The sequence below is a fragment of the Cyprinus carpio genome, chromosome B4 (assembly GCF_018340385.1).
Source record: "Cyprinus carpio isolate SPL01 chromosome B4, ASM1834038v1, whole genome shotgun sequence".
In the NCBI taxonomy this organism is placed as follows: domain Eukaryota; kingdom Metazoa; phylum Chordata; class Actinopteri; order Cypriniformes; family Cyprinidae; genus Cyprinus; species Cyprinus carpio.
In genome coordinates this window covers 15894370-15916885 of record NC_056600.1, presented here as the reverse complement: position 1 = coordinate 15916885, position 22516 = coordinate 15894370, and the positions used below count along the sequence as shown (strand labels likewise).

The 22516-nt window shown below is 36.5% G+C and overlaps 1 protein-coding gene across 1 annotated transcript in view; it reads right to left on the bottom strand.

Annotated features, from left to right (window-relative positions):
- The window catches only part of LOC109051473 (synaptotagmin-1-like), a 184168-nt gene that overhangs the window by 111510 nt on the left and 50142 nt on the right, over positions 1-22516 (bottom strand). The window contains exon 2 of the mRNA XM_042722207.1: positions 14576-14627. The gene's annotated coding sequence lies outside the window, so the exon portion shown is untranslated. The remainder of the gene's footprint in view (positions 1-14575; positions 14628-22516) is intronic.

The window sequence follows — 22516 nt, the reverse complement described above, 5'->3', positions numbered from 1 at the left end:
TAGCCTGCCCTTTGGTGAGGAACATTCAGCTCAGCAGGCCCAACCACACATTGCCTATAGATTGAGACAAGCTCTTAAGATGTAAGATGCCTGGAATGCCTTTTTTGTTGAATACTGAACCAGCAACTGTAGAGATCTGCATTATTAACACATTTAATTATTTGCACAAGTAGATTCTATACAAAGTCAATGCAAAGATGCAAAATGTTACAAATTCGCAACGTGCAATGCAAATGACACAAATCGGGCAACGCGTTTGCTGTGAACGAGTGATATTCGCCTCAATCGCATCTTCAACACAAGTTGAAAAATTTCTACAAGAGCGGAAATTTGCATGATGCGCTGTTGCACAACCTACGAAGAGCTTATTGACACGTCCGGTTGTATCAGAAAATAGATCTTATTGTTTTTATCTTTTTATTCATGCGAGTGACATGAAAAACATCCCGCAAGTAATCTTAATCAAATATTCTCTTCACCGTAACTCCTGACTATAACCATGAAATCTTGTACACTTTTCTTTTGCTTATTTAGGTCAAAACTCAACCATGTCCATGAAGAGACTTTTTGTCTGACCTAAATATAACTGGTTTATATAAAAAGTTTTTTTTTTTGTCTATTATATATATTTTTTTTTTTTTTTTTGTCTATTATAAACGTATATATATATATATACTTTGTCTATTATATTTATAGATATATATATATATATATATATATATATATATATATATAATTATTCTTTCTTGCATTCAATTTTATACTGTATATATATAGTATAAGTTTGAAATTTTCAAGATAATTTTTGAATGCTGGCTTGTTGAAAGTTTGAAACAGCCTTGCATTCAGGTTTATATGCAAGGCAGTGTGTCTTTCTGAGTCTGAGACTAGTATTTACTGTATTACTGTATATTATCCCCTTAGCCCAACCATTAGATAACTGTGCTAGCAACAGAAATATCATGGGTTCAGATGCACTTTAAGAACACATTGAAAGTTGCTTTGTATAAAAATATCTGCCAAATGTAGTATCTACCCTATCCACAGCAGCTGTATTTCTGGCCGTCATCAACATAATGCCAATCTCTAGAACATTCTCCCTCTCTCTCTCTCTCTCCCTCTCTGTTCCAGCTGGCTCTCACTAAGAATAAAATCATGCTAGAATGCTTTCTTCAGCCTCTCTAGGGAGATGGTGTGACCTGGACACTGTAATGTGCCCCAAGGCAAAAGGCCAATGCAGAAAGGGGTTGACATTTCCAATATGCTACTCGCTTTGGGGGAGGAAGAAGAACAGAGCAACGGAGATAAGACATAGAGAAAGCTGAAGAGATAGAGAGGGGAATGTGAAAGAGAAGGGAAGCAACAGAGGGCGCAAGATACAGCAGATAATGAGATTGTGTAGGGCATCATACGGTGTCAGCTTTTAAAGATTTCCATTCTCACATTTAAAACACAGCATAGAGTGTTTGTTTATATGGCGTCCATCTCACATTGATAATGGTACTATACTGTGATTCCATTCAAGACTCCATGGCAACATCACACATTATCTCCTTCTTGTCTCCTCTCCAAATTCTCAGCCATTGTTCTTCAGAGGTGTGAAAAGCTGTGACGTAGAAATCAGAAATAACTCCACGCTCCGAATTAGCTTTTTTGTTCCTTAGCAACCTCCTTTAGGCCCACTCTCGTAACCTGGTGCTAATGATGATGTTTAGCTCTAAATGTGAAGGGAGTGTACAATATGGCTGTCACCTACAGCTATGCTCCAATACACTTAGCAAATCAATGTATGTAAAAGGCCAAATGAGTTCTTCACAGGTTTATAAAGCCATCAGAAGGGGCAAGTCTGCTTATCAAGAAAGACATTGAGAGATCTTGGTTTCCATATGTCCACGTAATATTCTTGGATTGCTTCACTATTATAATCACTTATCAATGTCTGTTTCCTTCCTTCTAGGGCGCTACAGCTTTCTTGTGAAGTTTCCTGCCCAATTTGAAGGTGTTTGAGACCTCCCTTCTCATCTCCTGCACAGACTGTGCTGCTTCCTAAAGTATTTTCTGGCTTTGACAGGTTGTGGGTACTTACATAACTGGCTGTGGATCCTGGAGAAACTCTTACATTAGTTCTTTCTTCCTCTGCGTCTTGATTCGCCTTGATTCACCCTGTCACACTCTTCTCAGCAGGTGCACTAACTCTTCAAAAAGCCATTTTTGTTGGCAAAATGATGAAATGTAGTCTTCATGTGTATGATTTTTTTGATGCTGGCTAAACCTTTGTACTGATTTGAAGAAAAACTGTGATAAAAAAAATGGTGCAAACAACCACTGGAGACATAATTGGCGTAGCTTCAGTCACACAGTCTTGCGACTCTTAAGCTGTACGATCCCTAGGGACATGGTTAGGTTATTTTAAGGTCATTTAGGAAACAAGGCATATATTGGGTACAGGGAGTGGAAACACAAAGAACAAAAGACAAGACAACACACATGGGGCCTCCGATTTTTGATAACATTGACAGCTGTTTCAAATGAGAAATCATTTGAGACACATCCGGAACTGTAAAAATTTGACTGACTGTGACCTGACTGCTGCTTCTTTGTAGGTATCATTATCTTTCTTTGTAAGATAGCTTTTTGTATGGCTGCCCTTGGAATGACTTCAGGCCCATCTAAATGAATATTGCAGGTCCAATGCAAGTTTACCTCAATTGACAGCACTTTAATTTCTACTTGACTCTTCTTTTCTTAAAAAGTAAAAGAAAAGTGAAATCCTGGTTACAGTAAAGCACTTACAGTACAATATAAGTGAATGGGACCAATCAGTAAAGGACAAAAAATGGTCCTATTTACAGTGCTTCCATTGTAAGTACTGTCAACTGAACATAATTTGCATTGAACCCAGAATTTTTCTTTAAAGTTTACTGTCCCCTTACAGGCAAGAAATAGAAGACATAGTAATTGTAGTTCACTTCTCTTGCTGATACACTAACAGAAAATACAACACAGTCTACTTCTGTTCTGAAACTTTATTTTACCTGACACTTCAACCGAAATTTTCTGAACTCTTCACCAAAGGGATAGTCATAGCTGAACACAACGGGTGGGCAGCTAAAGGGCTGATCTCAGGAATGTGTATAGATAAGGAAGGGTAGCAGAAGGACTGTCTGTGTTTGAACACAACAAACAGACTTTCAGAATTACACTCACATGTTCAATTTACAGCCGCCTGTGAGCCAAAGCAGCATTTAATAAGCATCTGGGCATTTTGGCTCAGGCTCCTGTAGGCCAACCTGAGAAGAATCCCTTCTCCCTTTCAATGGAGATCCTATTTGCTGCTATAACCACATTTCAAAAATGTTTCATGTTTCCAAAGTGTTCATAGAACACACAATCATTCTGCATCCAAGAAATAATCAATAACCAGAATTAAACTATTGGGAATAGTAGCCTAAAATAATCACTACTCAATGATTAATTAGCATATCAATAGGCCACAAGGTACAGTCAATTCAGATGCTGAGCAAGTTACACAAGGCATTTTTTTCTTCTTCTAGAATAGCATGCACTAATGAATCATAAACAATAGAACAAAAGTACACACATTAAGAAACTGAATGGGGTCAATTGCTATTTTATGTTTACTCTAAATTACAGTTAGGGTCATTATTATGCTAAACTGTAAATTAGTATTGGATAAATGTGTACATGCACATGTAGCGCAAGAAATTCATTCTTGTATTGTACAACATTTAAAGAATCATGTTGAGAAGCTGTTAAGAACGGCATTCCTTCAACATCAACGCAGATTCCATGATTTTTTTCCTTGAATTGCCCAGCTCTGATAGCATAGAGTGCATTTAAGAGGTATTGCTGTGCGATTGAGTTCACCCTCAAGCACTTATGCATTCAATATTTCTCTGCCTGATTAAGTTTTTTGAACACACAATTTGCGTGTAATTAGCAGAGTCTAACTTGAGTCTAAGAAGTTTCTGTATTCGAGTTGCATTACTAAAAGCCTTTGCTGTTTCAGTTTTATACTATATAAACATGCTATCTGAGAAAACAAGATTGCTCCCACCTGAATTGAGTGGATGTTATCTCATGCTACATTTGACTCTGTGTGTGGAATATCTGGAATTTTTCTACCTGATATCTCCTTTCAACCTTGTCGAATGCTTAGAAAATTATATATAAAGGCATTGTAATGCTAGCATTAGCTTGTTTTGCTTAAAGGGGTCATGAACTGCCTTTTCTGTTATTTTGTACTGTTTTCTGAGGTACACTTATAATGTTATCAAGATTTTTACATCAAAAACATAATTTAGAAGTAATAGATTATTTTCTGTCTTGTTTTGACCCTCCTCATCAGAATGCTCTGTTTGAATACGTGTGGTGCTTTGTAGGCCCACTGCTAGGATTGGCTAACAGTTGTGAATGTTTGGCAGCCTACAGTACATCCTATAGGTGGTCAAAAAAGCAAAAATACTCAGTACATATCAAACGATTTGTAATAACAGACAAAGCAATAGTGATCACATTAAAAATACTTGCACGACATTACTGTCAGATCCAATATAGTCAGCAGAGCATTGTCTTCTACAGTAGTTTTCATCTTTCTAAAAATCCTGTGTCAAATTGTGACTTGTTTGTAAATGAATTCATGGTAAAATGAAGTGAACAAAGGAGCAAGTTCTTACTGATGTGAAACTAAAAATAAAGTTCATTCACTCTTTCCTAATGTTGGGATCAGAAGGAAACTGTTATTCCACACCTTGGCACTGCACAAAATCTTATTGTCTTCTGAGTCATCTTTTTCATTTGGTTTCTGCATAGACCTGCATTTGACACTCTTAACATTTCCCTACTGCATGTGCAAATTGGTGGGCGGGGCTAAACAGACAGTGATGTAGAAGCAGGAGTTAATCTTCTTCCGCAGAGGCAGTGTTTAGCCACACTATTACATCATAAATTGGTACATAAGCTGTTCTTTGACTAACAAGAAAGTTATGAGTTCTGAAACGTATAGGATGTTTTTATAGTATAGTACAGGGATCCAGAGAATTTTGATTTCTCAGTTCATGACCCCTTTAAGCACTTTAAGTAAGTGAAAAATGTAGAAAAGCCAGCTTTAACAAAAGCACATACCATCAATTAACAAACTCATATCTTACTTTGGGTATCACTGCAAACATTAAGAAATTATAGTTAAAAAAACATTTCCCTATGGAGAAAATGAATGGGATTTCTACTTCCGGAACCTGATTGTTGATCTCTGTTGGCGTTTTGTTCCACTTTTACAAGTAGTAAACTGCCAATTCAATATTCTGCGTGGAATGGAAGGCAGCATTTGTCCAATTGAACTGAAGATGGAAAGGAACATAAGAAGTGAGATGGATTGCTTCGAACATTTTTTATTGCATCCTCCATATGGTGACATTTACTGTGTATTGTCTGTTGTGACTTGTGATAGAAGGGTTTGTCTGTGATTGCTTGCATTGAATTATATTGCAATAGGACTATTCACTTCTAAATGCCACATGGCCGTTAAAGAAAAGAAAACACATTTACAGCAGGTAAAGTCTGATTCTTTTAGGAGTTTTCTACAGCTGCACCAGCTTAATTGGTTTGATCTCCATACAGTACGAAATAGGAAGTCTACAGCTTGTGCACTTGCTGAATACATATTAAAGGCTAGACCTAATCCCCGAGCACACCACCTACACTGCATGTTAAATGGCGGGAAAAGGATTTAGATGACAGTTACTACCTAAAATGCTCAGCAATGCATACAGCAACCCTTCCATCTGCACAAACCTAGTTATTTTTGCATCTCTCTTATGTGATTTAGAATATTTTACACTAACCAATTGTTACTTTGCATTAACGTGGCGCTGCTTTGTAAGCGCCTAGAGCCTGCGATGATGTGTATGACTCACGGACGGCAGATCTTAGTACAATTTTAAGAGAAAAAAAAATCTGCCCTAGATATTTCATACAGTTCAACAACAGCTTAAGATGCTCTCGCTTTGATCCCTCTAATGCAACATCCCGAAATATTTCTGCTGTGCTACCGTGGATAACATGATTAGGTTGCAATGGGCATAGGTCAGCTCACTGCGTGGGATGGTTCTCTTCCCTACTCCTCCCTTCTTTTTATCGTTTTTTCTATTTTTGCCTTAAAGCAGATGAGAGCTATGAGTTTGCAGGTGTGACAGAAGTAAAGAATAGTGGTAAGCCTCTTTGAAACTGTAAAGGTCAGAGAGCTCATGTGTGTTACATAAGAGAGTGGACCAGTACATAGACATACCAATCTAGGTTATTTCAGATGCAAAAAAATAATTAGTATCTTTATCTTGTTTATCACTAAAATATCTAAACATCCTTAAAACAACATAAATTAATTTGAGAAAGTAAATTAACCAACATAATAAAGACAGTGTTTTCAATATAAGTCTTGAATATGAGTGCCATTTACCGAAACCTATTTCCAGCTATAGTAAATAAATAAAATACTTTGTGTCTTGTAATTGTGACTTTATATTCTAAAATTGCAATTTCATGCATCATATTCGGAAATTTACGCATTAACTAACCTCATATCCAACATTTCTAATGGCAATCAACTATTTTATGTTTTGGGCAAATTGGTTAATGTCTATATTTTCGCCCTACTGACTGGTTAGGTTTGGGGTTACATTTTACAAAACCTCTTATATTTTTTCCTAAAAATCACATGTTTCTGTACAAAACACATTGTACAAAATTGCCATCTCGTAAAAAAGTTTCTCTTTTACATGAGATCGGGTTACAATACCTATCGATATGATTTTTTATAACTAAATTTAACAAGTCTTACTATCTTATGCCATTTTCTCAGGTAAATGTCTCTTGTTTATGGATTTTATTTTTTTTTTATTTTTATTTTTTTACAACAGGACAAAACTGCTCATTGAGAATTTGATGTTTTTGCAGCATTGTTCCAGGGTTAGATTATAGAGAAATTAAAGTTTCTGAACAAAATTCTATACAACTGCTGGACATTTCGCAAAATGCTGTATAAGTAATAAATGAATAAGCCACCTGTAATTTGCCAGTTCACTGACCCTAGCTGCTACCCAAGCACATTTACTTGTGATTAGCTGCATGCAAAACATATTCAGAGCAAAATATTTCTATATGCATCAAAATGCAAGCTGTGTTGACTGTGTTGACAATCATTGACAGAGACAGCTTGCATAAATATGTCTTGTGTTAGTATGCAGTGCCCTTTCTGTAAGGCTTCAATTTCATCAACATAACAAATTGAACCTGAGGAGATTCAGGTATGCTCATGATGGACAGCACTCCATGGCGCCACTTAGATGATGGGCAGCTCTGGAGATCAATGCAAGCATCTGACTTCAAAGCCCCTGGGGGCTGGTTGGCATTCATCATGACCAACTCACAGCGGAGCAGCCATGGAGGGGATGAAAACAACTTTGCGAGTCACATGCAGCTTAGAGGCAGAGTTACTGTAGGTCGGCGAGGTCTTTAAGCTCCTTAAATTACCAATACTGCCGACTCAAGCTCGCCAAACCTAATTGGAATCAAAGTATATGTGCTTTTTTGATTTATCCACCCTGTCTAAATAATCAGCACCAGTAGGCATTCTTTAATTGCTGAAGGGATGCGAATAGCCTGCTCTATTAGTCTTCATTCCATTTAAGTGGCAAAATGCCATTTCGTGTGTGGCTCAGGATAAATTTCATCCTGTCTTGTTTCTGAACGGAGAAGCTTTCATATGCTGATAGTCAAGGTGTCACTCAACTTTATTTGGCCTGAGAATACTTATTTGCAGGCATCCAGCAGAGTACATTGTCTTCAATGTCTAGCAGATTGTAGTGGACTTTCGCTTTCCCATGGGTAATTTGCAGTGTTTGTTTTTCTCTTTGCAGAGGTCTGGCTGAAATGTGTGACCATTGCTTTCCCTTGCTTCCTTTAAACAGCACTGACAGAGAATCATGGGAAATCCCAGCCTCTGATTCAGGTAATGTCTGAGAGTGATGGGTGTGTATGTGTGTGTCATCTAATGCAAAGCTTCTCCAAAGCCTCAGTCAGTCTCTCTAAGGATAAACATCATAATACAGAGGAGACATACAGATGAACGTGCCTAGCATCTCATAGGCTGGACCTAAAAACGTCCACTCCGCCATTGGCCTTTATCTTTAACCCAATAGAAATGGAGCAAAAAGAGCATGTAAAGGCAGGAGGTCACCTGACCTAAAGTGAGTGTGAACGTGAGACCTTTGGACATTCTCTAAGCCCACCCGCTGGCTCCGCTTCACTGACAGCCGGCGGAATAACTGTGTCACATGGCTCTGTTACCATGGAGAAACTGGCATGAAAGTGATACTGTTAGCATCTGTCTGAACAGCCATGTTAGGTTTCTGTTCTAATTATAAATGGATGTAAAATGTGTCCCTGACACTAACATCATCACTGCTCCATTGTACAATAACATGAGATCAGGCATAAAAAGAAAATGGGATGAGAATAATTAAACCACAGAAGTAGACCTCTCAATCTCTGTGCAAGCAGGGTCTACAATTAACTGTGTTCCACAGTGGAAGAACTGAGAACAACTGAGAACATTTACTTGTCATAAATGTTTGTTACTGTCTGTAATATAGAACTTAATTAAACTGACCTGGAATTACATGTGCAGTTAAATGAATTTAATCAACACCTGCCAGCCAATCAGAAACGAGAATAATATAATACAATATAATATTCAGAAGTTTAGGGTCAGTAACTTAGTTTATATTAATATATAACCAAATCATTCAATCAACTGATACTGAAGACTAGAGCAACGGAATCTCAGGAATATTTTTTTTTTATTTTTTTTATTTTTTTTACAATATATTAAAATAGATAACAGAAAATTTGAAAATAGAACAGGAATATATCAAATAAATGCAACCTTGGTGTGCACAAGAGCATAATATTAGTATTAGTGTAGTATTATATTATATTATATTATATTATAATATTATATACGGTATTAAATATATTATTATATATTAATATTATATTAATTATATAGTTTTGCAGTGCTGCAGTGTATGGAACACTGTGGAACTGTGATATATCTGCAAATGTCTAATGGATTCAAATCATCAGGCAATTTGCTGTTTGTGGAAGACCTACCAAAGTCCCCTTTAAACTCCATGGGTGTAAACCATGCTTCATAGTATTCTATTAATAGTCCTGCATAAAACATTGCTCAGAGCAAGATATGCTAATTCAGCCTCAAAGTTTAGGTTTCTGCTAGTTGAGACATCATTCGCAATGTTTCCAAAAACATAACACTTTTTCTTGTTAATAATCCCACTTTATTGTTGCAGCATTTCATGTCTAATTTCTTATTAGAGGTCACACAACAGGATTAACTCTGTGGCATGCACCACTGCATCCAAATACCCCATTGGCATGTCTCTCTGACATGTCCATCTGTCAGCTGTTGATAAGACAGTCCTATGCAGAAGTCTGTCCCTTAATTTCCTCTTAATGGGCCAACGCATTAATGTGAGTCATGTGCCAAAAGCTGTGATACATCCATGACAAGGTTATTAAAGGAACAATCTGAGAATTCACCGGGCAGAAATCGAGAGACGAACCGGAGATGTGAAATTGCTTCTGGTATGACTGTGGTCATATCAGCTTGGGCGCTTCGCTGATTAACGAATTAGAGAAGAAATGAAATAGTATAATGTGATGGATTAAAAGAGGAACATTTGGCATAGCCTGTGCTGTTAGGCACAGGCCTGAAAAAAGCAGACTTATCTGTCGAGAAAATGAGGGAGACGGGCTAGTGATGGTAATACGCTGTGTAAAGTGTGGCAAAATAGAGGGAGCGTAAGTAAAGAGAGGAAAGAGAGTTGCTTGTGGAATGGGGGTACTAAAAGCCTGCACAAAGTGCCCCTAATGCACTCCAGAGAGAGATGATGTAAGTCTTGTTATAGCACCGAGGGCGAGACGTAGCGTACTAACAGCACTGTAAAAGCTCCAAATATCCAAATATCTCCAGAACAGTCTTCACCTCCATTACTGGACCTCACATCTCTAAATTATTTCGATCCATAATCGGATGCCTGGATATAGACAGATGAAAGACAAGCCGAGGAGGCTGGCGTGTTGATTATTTTCACAGATGGATGGATTTTTCTCATATTTCTCCTGATTGTTCTCTATTGACGTTGATGTGCTTTGCATAACAATATGTCCAACAACTTTAAATGAGTTTCCCAGGGCTTTGCTCTCCACATGGGAGTTCTGATTAGCGAGGGCCGCTTGAGTGGCTTGTCAATCTATCCTGTCGAAAAGGAGCGCCCAACAAGGTGCCTTCGCTTTCTGGAGAATTTATGCTCGCTGACTCCCAGAAAGAGAAAAGATGTCATCTATCGCTGAGGGAGGCAATAAATAAAAATATCAAAGCGTGACCGCGGGGTTGCCTGGTTGAGCCAATCGCTCAAGCTTGAGTTTATTCCCCATAATCCTCCATTTCCATGCTCAATACACTGTGTCTTCTCTCATGACGGTACAGTTACCAAAAGCCACATCTGGAATGAAGTGTGAATGTCAACTACCCTGTCAACTATTCTGTAAAAATGCTTGAATGACCTACACCAGGGGTTCTCAAGCCCAAATAGATGCATTTCAGATATCTCCCAAATTTTAGCACACCTGATTCAGTTCATCATTCACTCTATGGAGACCCTCCTGAGTCTATGAACTAAACTGGGTGTGTTCGATTAGTCAGATCTCTAAAAGGTGTGGTAGGAATGTATTGAGAAATCCTGACCTAGACTAATCAGGAGTGAAATCCGATTGAGATTTCACTCTCAGAAATGAGCAAAAGGGCTTAGGCTTAGTGCTCGAGGTCGACCTCCGCTTGCCTCCTATCCTCTGAATGGCCTTCCTGACAAATCCGACCAGGCCCTTTGTCTCTTACATCAGCATTGCAGTTTTTACAGTGAGTGACTTGGTTAAATTATCTATCGAGGATATCAGAAGAGGATTAGGGTAGGAAGGGATCATGGGTAATACACTGCTATCAAAAACAAGCATGGCAGAGCCAGAGATACGGAGACAACAGGAAAGTGATGGGATTCAGAGGTGACTTCTTTCAACACATTGTACAGCTCAGGGGTGGGATTATAAAGCAATTAGCAGCACTGGTGGTGATTAATACTGTGGCTAATAGGATGAGGCTGAAGATCGGATGGGGGAAGGGAGGTACCGAATGCAAGAAACCCGGACGAAGACAAGCACAGTACATCAATCACAGATGACAGCTGGGACAGGGTCCAGGAGCTCCATTCATCATGAGAGACACACAGCTCAGCAAAGTAGCATTGGAAGCATTAATTACTAGTTGCTTCAAACATCCCTGACACCTCAGATTGTAAACTGGAGTTGGGTACTTAACTTGGATGAATCAGCCAGGAATCAAGATGATGGCATTAGAGAGAATGCCAGGGTTTAAGACGAACTTCTCATAATAAAATGCTTTTGTCAGACTTTTACAGTACATAAATGCATTCTGGGTAATTTTCTGTCAAAACTGTCTGTCATTAGACTAAAAAAACTGATATGAAAAGAAATTTATTGTTCAATCAATCCATTCCATTTCCCGTATTGTGTTTACTATTTTAATTATTTGCATTTTTTTTTTAAATAATGTAATTAAATTAATACCACAGTTTACATTTCAGAATTCTCAATACCAATTTTTAATACCATAGCAAATACTAATACTAGCCTACACTGTAAAAATTGATCGTAACTTTAACAGTAAAAGATTGTAAAATTGCTATGGTAAAAATCTGTTAAATAGTTAACAAGTCAAGTGCCCTTACGATATACGGTGAAAACTGTAAAATATCTAATGGAACATTACTACTAAATGTACTGTGCTTTTATTTTTTTATTTTTTGTTTATTATTATTATTTTAATTATTGTTTTAACTATCATCAATACATGTTTCATCCTATTCAAAAACATGAATACATTTTTATTCCCTCTAGTCAGCAGGGTGCCCTGGAAGAAGCAACACATTCCCACAGCCATCCACTATAACCATAACTTCAGTTCTTTTTCAGATATTTCGCAAGTGATGTTTAACAAAGCAAGGGAATTTTACCACAGTATTTTTTATATTTTTCATCTTTAGAATGTATTATTTCAATTTGCCAGAAATAAAAGAATTATAAAAAAAAAAATAAAAAAAATTGCTAAGGTCAATATTATTAGCCCTCTTAAGAAATGATCTGTTTGACTGGCAACGGAACAAAGCACTGTTGTTCAGTGACTTGCCTAACTAACCTAATTAATCCTCTACGCCTTTAAATTATACTGTAAGCTGAGGATGAGTATCTTTCAAAACAACTAGTAAAATAATATGTCCTGTCATCATGTCAAAGACAAAAAAAATTAGTTTAGACTTATGAAGGAGAATTGTTAATGCTCACAAAGGAGGAGAAGCATATAAACATTTATCAAAGCATTTTCAAGTGTCAAGAACAGCCGTGAGAAGGATTATCAAGAAGTTTGAAGAGACCAACACACAGTGGAGAACAGAGAAGTGAGAAAATTTTTTAAAATTTTTTTGTAAAGATATTTGTTGAGGGTTGTTTATAAAGAAGAAAGAATTCCAAGACTTAAGTAAAAGATTTAGTCAAGTATGGGATTGATAACTCAATGAAGAGGTTCCGACCAAGAAAAACTCCAAGCTAGACTGAAGTTTGAAAGATAACCTGGAGAAAAACTATGTATACTAGAAATGTGTCATTTGGTCAGATGAGACAAAAGTAGAGCTCTTTGGCCATAGGGATGTTGCCTGTGTTTGGAGTAAGAAGGGACAGGTGCTCAACCCAAAGAACATCGCCTCCAGAGTGAAACATGGAGGTGGTAGTATAATGCTGTGGGGATGTTTCAGTGCGACTGGAACTGGGAATCTCGTCAGGGTCAAAGGAGTCATGAAAATGGAAGACTACGAGAAGATTTTGAAAGACAACCTCAAGCAATCTGCAACAAAAGATGGTTTGGGTTGACGTTTAGTTTTCCAGCATGATAGCAACTTAAAGCACACCTCATTCCTGGTGTAGAACTACCTCCAAATGAGCAAAGTGAACATCCTTGACTGGCCTGCACAAAGCCCAGACTTGAATCCAATGGAAAATCTGTGGGGCACACTGAAGACCAGAGTCTATGCCAGGAGACCAACAAATCTGGAGGAGCTTGAGAGATTTGCTAAGGAGAAATGGGCTGCAACTCATCATGCTTGAAACTTGTTGAGAACGACAACAAACAACTAAAGGCTGTTATCAAGCAAAAGGGATACACCATTGACTGTTAACATCAGAGGGCCAATAATTTTGGACTGTAGACTTTTTTTTATTCTTGGTTATAATTTTGTTTTTTATTTGTATTATGAACATTCTAAGCCTCCTAAATAAACTATTATGTTTGGAAATTATGTGTTGGAAAAAAAAATCTTCTCTCTGTTAAACATCACTTGGGAATTATTTAAAAAAAGAATGAAATATTTTATAGGGGCTAATAATTTTGTCTTCAGCTGTATATATTGATATATATATACACACGCCCGGGTTTTTTTATATTGTTATGTATTTTTTTATGCCCGGGTGTGGTCACATTAAAAATAATTAAATCAGATGGAAAAAACTGGACATCACGTTTGTTTCATACGGATTACTTTTTCACTACTTTTTCATACGGATTACGGAGTTCATTTTAGTGACACATTTCTAAAAGCAGTTCGCGGAGACAGAGATGACAGAACGCACACTGTATATTTTCTTTGTTTTACAAAAGCACAAAGTTTTGTTGTTATTGTGAGTCCACACAAATAAAAGTAAACATGTAACAGTTTTGAATGATGTATAACACTTATTTGTGTGACAAAAATCGACAGAGTATTTTCAGTGTCTTTCGCACTGATCTTAAAAAAAGTAAGCTGATCGCGCTGGCGATACTGTCGACCCCAGTGCTTGTTGGAAACCAGCACATTACTCTGGACATCATTTTACTCCTTTGAATTTGTAATTATACAAGAGATTACTACAATATACACACAGATAAACTTTATGATTTTACATGATCCTGTTCTCTGTAATGTCATACTATATTGCTAATCATTTAAAGAAAAGAAGTAGAAAGTCCACTACTGTTAAAAAAAACGCCTTTTTATGGTAACGCATAACTGGTAATATGCTTTAAATTCACACAAAAACTGTTTACAGTGTATAGAAATGAGAGAGACAGTGATATCATTGAGAACAAACTCTGCCCTGTGATTGATGGACTGATGATATCAGTTGAAATATTATATAGAGTGAGTTCAAGGTACAGCTTTATCTGAAATTTTTAGAAAAGCAGTTTCTGTTTTTTGCAGTTTGTTAAAAGATCTACTATACAATTGCACTGAGTATCTTCAGGGTTGTAGTGCGACATGAACAACAATATACTAATACTGATAAGATTCACAAGAACAAAAAGCACGATACTTACAGAAACCACAGCCGTCTCTCCCTTTTCTTCTCCAGTTCTTCTTTTGTGCTCACTGGAAGGAGAAGAGAAAAGATCACATTAGCACAACACTAGCTCAGAGATGGCCATCTCCACCACACATTATCATCTCAGCCTCAGGGCAGAGCATAAAGTCTTGAGGGTGTCCAGCCATAGACCCAAAGGATGATGCCATCTGCTTTAAAGTGTATATAAAAACAGAAAATGACCAGGTTGCAAAGCAGACCAAGGCACAAGTATGAACCCAGAGGTTTATTCAAGAGGAATTCAAGTAAACCAGGCTAGTTGTTGATGCTCAGGTCAGGTGAAGTAAGTACATGAATATTAGCATTAGTATATCAGATGTTCCCTATTTAGTGACATATAATTCCCAATAGAACTGAGGTTCACATACTTTACTCTGGATATTCAATTAAAGATGTTTTGAATAACAGCTTTAAAGTAGCCTGAAGGCAGAGCTGTACAGTGTGCAAGTCTGATTAATTAGCACAGCTCTAAATAAAACAGACTGCTCATTGTAGAATTGAATTACAATGTCTGAATGTCCACATGAAGACCTGTGCTGAGGAAGTCACCTTAAATTAAATATGAAGGAGAAGTAGGTTTGAGCTCTGGAGAATTTAATATTCTGTTAATTATAAAGTGCACAATCTTGTGTTCCAAAATCGAAATTATTCAAAGAAAAGTAAAAAAAAAAAAGCTTTGTTAAAACCAACCAACACAGGTCACATACACAGATATCATTATTAATTTTATAATATGTATTATATAATAATTATATTTACAAATGTATAAGATTATATATTTATTATTAAATAAGCAGAAAGAAAGCAGTTTTATCTAAATCTTTTTTTTAAAATAAGGATAATACAAGCATTTCTGTATTTATATAATTTCTACAATATGTTTGTATAAAATTATCCTTCTTGCTTGTACAAGAGCAGATACGCACAAAACTTCTTGATATAAATGTGCAAGAATGGGACATTCACCACATAATATTTTACAATAATTGCATAAATTACATGGCTGCAGTTCTTGCATTGTATTAAATAATTCCCATACTCAATCTCTCTCTCACACACACACACACTCAAGTTCTTGCATTGTATTAAACACACACACAAATAAATATATATATAAAAAAAAATTTACACACTCAACATTCATTTTCTATATCTTTTCCCTTCTCCCTCTTTCTCTAATATGATTACATTTTATTTGCCCCAATGCCCCGAGTTGCAGGGGATGCCACTCATCATTATTTAACTTCCAGAAAGCATTTTGAGACTCAAGTGATAAACACGAAGACACTAATTCTAGACAATTTACCCATTTAGTATGATTTATTATACACCGCTGACCACCTACCGGAGTATTCAGTTAATAAAGTCGAGCTGCACACTTGCCAAGTCTATCAATGCCATCTCGAACAGACAATTTCCACCTCAATATCTCGTGCTCAAATCATGTAAAATACTTTCTATTTGAAGGTTCAACTCAAACAGTTACAAAAGTTTACAATTCAGCTGCCATGAAATTAGAGAAAACACTTATACTAATCCATTTACCTAATAAGATAAATGGACAATGGATAAATGGATAAATGAACATAACAAAAACAAATTAAACAACTCTGAACACTATAAAAGGAAGTTTAAGGCATTTTTTTATGACCTGGTGTTGTAAGGCCTCAATATGTTGTTACCTTACATTACATTACATTACATTACATTACATTACATAAAATAAAATAATTTTGTATGGCACGTATTAAAAAAAAAAAAAAAAACAAGCACACCAACACCATGGTCATTTAACCAACTTTTGGTGCTTTTGGCAGTGTGGGCAGGTGTCAAATCCTGCTGGAAAATGAAATCAGCATCTTCAAAAAGCTGGTCAGCAGAAGGAAGCATGAAGTGCTCCAAAATTTCTTGGTAAACGGGTGCAGTGTTTTCAAAAAACACAATGGACCAACACCAGCAGATGACATTGCACCCCGAATCATCAGAGACTGTGGAAACTTAACACTGGACTTTAAGCTACTTGGGCTATGAGCTTCTCCACCCTTCCTCCAGACTCTAGGACCTTGGTTTCCAAATGAAATACAAAACTTGTTCTCATCTGAAAAGAGGACTTTGGACCACTGGGCAACAGTCCAGTTCTTCTTCTCCTTAGCCCAGGTAAGACGCCTCTGATGTTGTCTGTGGTTCAGGAGTGGCTTAACAAGAGGAATACGAGAACTGTAGCCAAATTCCTTGACACGTCTGTGTGTGGTGGATCTTAATGCCTTGATCCCAGCTTCAGTCCATTCCTTGTGAAGTCCACTCAAATTCTTGAATCGATTTTGCATGACAATCCTCATAAGGCTGCGGTTCTCTTGGTTGGTTGTGCATCTTTTTCTTCCACACTTTTTCCTTCCACTCAACTTTCTGTTCACATGCTTGGATACAGCACTCTGTGAACAGCCTGCTTCTTTGGCAATGAATGTTTGTGGCTTAACCTCCTTGTGAAGGGTGTCAATGATTGTCTTCTGAACAAATGTCAGATCAGCAGTCTTCCCCATGAATGTGTAGCCTAGTGAACCAAACTGAGAGACCATTTTGAAGGCTCAGGAAACATTTGCAGGTGTTTTGAGTTGATTAGCTGACTGTCATGTCACCATATTCTAATTTGTTGAGATTTAAATTGGTGGGTTTTTGTTAAATGTAAGCCAAAATCATCACAATTAAAAGAACCAAAGACTTAAACTACTTCAGTCGAAACCAGGACATTCTAATTTATTGAGATGCACCTGTATATTTAAGACTATTTAATAGCATTTAATCAATGTAATCCAGTAAGACTGGATGTCTCTAAAGTACAAATTAAATACATTACCAGAGGCTAATACTGAACTTAATCAAAGAAAAAACTTATCTACACCTAGAAATAGGTCTTTAATGAGAGAAAAAAAGGGCAATGGCACTTTTCAGTAAAATGTCTCAAACTTGTGAATTAGATATGCAAGAATATTAACAGAACTGTTTCCTGCATTGTGCATCTGTTAAACAAATAAGTTTTAATAGCACCTTCTTCTAAAGTCTGTGGATATCGAGTTATGATTTGGGTTTAAGATTCCTCCCGAAAGAAACAAGCTCATTGTGATGAAGTGTCTAATTTACTAGAGAGAATGGTGACAATACCACACTTTTTGTGTCAAGATTTTCTGGGATCCATTCTTTCTTTGACATTTCATATTCAGCGCCCCTCGCTGATACACTGCATGATCCGCTCTCATGACTCAACATCAAATTTGCCTCACAAAGGCCAAAAGCCAACGCTTTTAAAGCTCATCCTGCATGCTGAAGGCAGCTACAGTAAGTAAAGGCTAATGACATCATCATGCCATTTAGCATTACAGCCCTTGTTGGTTTTTCCCAAACCATAGTGCACAAACTGAAGAACAAGAATACCAGGCCAAATTGTGGAGGCTCAGACTGGAGTCACATATTCCACTTATTGTTGGAGAAAAAGTTTCTAATTTATGGAGGATCAGTGCGCCAAGTGACCAAATTAGAGGAGTGGTTAAAAGCACATTGGACTGGGAGGCCACCTCAGCATTCAAATGACCACAATTTTATTATTGTACTGGAGCCCACCACAATGCATAATACAAGATCACTCTCTAAAAGTTCAGGCTTTTCCAAATGGTCCTTCAGCATAAGAGGTATGGTTTTTAATCTTATGAGGATTATTTTAAATCGCCTCTATCATCACAGTAGATACATGTCATAGTTTTGGATGCAACATGGTTTCAAGGCAGATAGTAAAGAGACACTAGTGATCATTAGAGAGAGTCAAATGTCAAGTTCTTTAAAGTACTTTTTGATACATTGGACAGAGGGAAAAAAAAAAGGCCACATCCTGTTAAAAAAAAAATAAAAGTTTTAAAATGACCACAATCTAAATTTTACAAAAGTTTCTCTTTCTTCTGCATTACTCTTTCTCTCTTTCAATACTTTATAGGACAGTTGTATCACCCTGACATTATTGATCATATGCTCCCAAGACAATCTTTCTCTCTTTCAATACTTGCACTCTCAAAAAAGTTCAGGCATGATGTAATTTTAAACCATAATTTTAGATTCATTGCACACCAACTGAAATATTTCAGGTCTTTTATAATACTGATGATTTTGGCATACAGCTCATGAAAACCCTTTCAAAAAAATAGCATATTTATCTGACCATTACACAAGTGAATACAAAAAAAGTCAACCTTCAAATAATTATGTTCAGTTAGCAGATACTTGGTCGGGAATCCTTTTGCATAGCTTCAATGCGGCGTGCAACAATCAGCCTGTGGCGCTGCTGAGGTTTATGGAGGCCCAGGATGCTTCGATAGCCTTCATCCAGAGTGTTGGGTCTTGAGACACTTTCTCTTCACATATCGAGGTAAGGCCAATTGAGCACAGTAATCAAATGTAAACCATTTACCAGTGGTTTCTTATGAGGTCGTACTGAAAAAATGCAAAATCTTCATCTCCATTTGTGGAAGCATACATGCTTTTGCACAGTCAGTGGGGAGGTGGGTACTTGACACTGGAACTTCAGGCATTTTGGCAAAAAAACCTTTGAATGACATCATTTTTTCAAAAAAAAAGTAAAAAAAAAAATGGACCACTGAGCAAAAGTGCTGTTTTAATCAGGCGTCTTGCAACATCTAAATAAATATTTAACAAACTGCTTCCGCAGGTCCCCCAAGGTCTGGAATTCTCCACTCTTCCTCAGGGTCCGGTCACCTCTTCAGCGTTTTTTGCCACACTTTTTCCTTCCCACAGACTTCCCACTGAGGTGCCTTGATACAGCATCAGAATTTTCTTTCTGTTAGGGACCTTCGTATCAATGATGGCCTTCTGGACAGCAGTCAGTCGGCCTGACCCATTATTGCGGTTTTGAATGAACCAGGCTGGGAGTTTTTTAAAAGCCTCAGGAATCCAGGTGTTTAGAGTTAATTAGTTGACAGATGATTAGGTTAATACAAAACTAATTTTTTGAGATAGGAATTTTGGGTTTTCATGAGCAAAAAAAGTATTATAAAAGATATATATATGCAATGAATCATCGAAAGTTTAATCATAATCATGGAAAATAATGATTAATTTTTTCACCAGCTTGAGAAGGACCTGTATACCAGCGTTGTCAAAATGATTAATCGTGATTAATCACATCCAAAATACTACAAACCAAAATAAAACACATTAGATTAAGTGATCCTTTATTTCCACCAGAGAAATGACTGAAGTCGATAAAGTGGGATTATTTTGGGTACACAAAGAATGACATTTAAATACTGCCATAAAAACTGCTGCTAAAGAGCGAATACACGGCTTTAAACTATTTTAATGCACGACGTGAAGGTAAGACTGACGCAAAGCTATGGAGCATTCTGCCCGCTTCAGATCAGACAGAGATGAAATAGTGCGGTTCACATTTATTTGAATTAATTAATTTCAACATTTAGCTACTTTAATTAATTATTCGATCGGGAGAGAGAGAGCTACAGAGAGAGAAGTGTGTGTGTGTGTGTGTGTGTGTGTGTGTGTGTGTGTGTGTGTGTGTGTGTGTGTGTGTGTGTGTGAACCTGCGTCAGCGTGTCTCTCTACAAACGTGTGTTTAGTTACTTAAACAGTGATGTTTTTACCCCCACGTTGCTGATGAATATAATTGTAGCAATTCAGTATCTAAGCTATTTTATTAATAAAAGTCGAGGGGAAGCGTTCACAACAAGTTGGTGGCCTCCTGAATGTTTGTATGTGTGCGCAGCTCTATCTCCGATCTCACAAACCAAAATAATAGACATGATTGTCTCAGGCCACATGTAAAATCCTATGAATTATTATAAAAATAATTAAAAAGAATATGTATGGATGACAGTTGATTACAATAATAGTTCAGCTTATTCCCCTCATTATTAATACGTTCCCCTGTGGGATAAATAAACTTAGTAGTCTTATAATAATAATACTTCATTAACATTGTTATTCATGAGTCAAAAACCAACAAGATTTTTTTTCCACCATGTTTTCAGTTATCTGCCTCAGATCCAAAAGAAATGTAAATAATGTACAAACTGAAAACACTAAATACTTTTGTGATCTACTTTCATTAGTTATTTTCAAAAGGGAAATACTGACATACATGTTTACAGAGCAGAGGTCACCTTTTTAATTCCAATTGGAGAGATGGACTTTTGTTTGTCTTTATTATTATTATTTTATCCTGTATTATTGGTTACTGTGTTATTTCTGTTTCAAAAGGCAGCAATAAATAACACTTTAATATCTAAAGAGTTGTGACTTTAAACATTAATTATTTTGTGAAATGAATAAATGCATAATAATCGTCATAATCGTAAAACCGTGATTATTTCTCAGACAATAATCATACCAACAAAATCTATAATCATTGCATCCCTAATATATAATGAACAGATAGGGAAAAAATAGGCTATATGAGCATCACGTAACTGACTCGTAGACAGGTCCAGATTAAAATAAAGTAATAAATAATCAAAATAAAATTGAACAGACAAGAAAAAGAAGAAAAAAAAACACTGGTGCAATTAAAATGGTTTTAAGAACTAATCAAAGCTATGCCTGATTCTCGCTGCCGACTGCTTTCGCTTACACACAGACTGTGCTCTTCTAAACACTTCTCATCTTTGCCTTAAAGCCACATAATAACCCAGCAGCCATGTCTGTTCATAGCTATGCAGACAAGCTGGTTTGGGACTAGATGGCTGTGGGAAATTTATGAGAGAATAATGATGCACATGAATAATTAGAAGGCTTGTGTATTTTAGAATATTTTCCTTCTGTCCTCTTCAATGTCATTTTTCAAAGGCTGGAAGAAACAAAAACACTGCATTCCCTAAAAGCTCTCTGTGAAAGGGACACAGGGAGACCCAATATATGTACAGGCCTAAAAGTTTGAAAAACTAAAAAGTTACTAAAAGTTTCCTTTCACTGTCATTAAAAATTCTAGAAACTTCAGTTAGGTTACATGATATAAAATGACATGAGTGAACTTATACGGGCATCATTTTGACTGGTACAAAGGTTGAAGATGAAGGTTAATGCAGTTATTGACTTTGGGATTTTTTTTCCTATCATGTCTTTTCCTCAAATAAGAGTGGTCTTCAGTAAAAGGCCACAGAGCTAATTGCAGGTTTTGATAGGCCATATACCTCTGCTTCCTGCAGCACTGACAGCACAGCACAGCTACTGAGGCCGTGTAATTGGCCCCTTTTAAAAAAGGAAGAAATACTCTAGTGAGAACATGAAAGGCAGAACAGAAGATATCATAAGACAAATAAAATAAAAAATATCCACATGCAGAAAACTTTACCAGTTCCAAATGATTTTAATTGTGTCAGTTTGTAAAAGTTACCTTGAAAGAAGTGTGTGTAGAAGAAGTCTCTTAACAATAACCATAAATATAAAGTAGCAGTCATCAATTACGCAGCCAAGCAAGAAGAGATATTACGTACAATGCAAAACAGCAATGGTTTATGAGTTGCCACACAAAGAGTTTGAACATACAAGGACAAAAATGACAAATAATAAAATGCTTCTTTTGTCAAAACTACCATTCAAAAGTTTGCCATCAGAAAGTTATTTTTTTCTAAATGAATACTGATTAATAAATTAATTTAATCAGATTTTCAGCAAGGATGCATTAAATAGATAAATACTGACAGGAAAGTAACCTTTTTTTTTTTTTTTTTTTTTTTTTTTTACTTTTTTTCTTTATTTACCTTTTTTTTCTCAAAAACAAGCTTTTAAACTTCATATTCATCACACAGTCCTATAAAATGTATCACAGCTTCCAAAAAAATATTAAGCAGCACCACTGTTTTCAAAACTGAAAATAATAGTA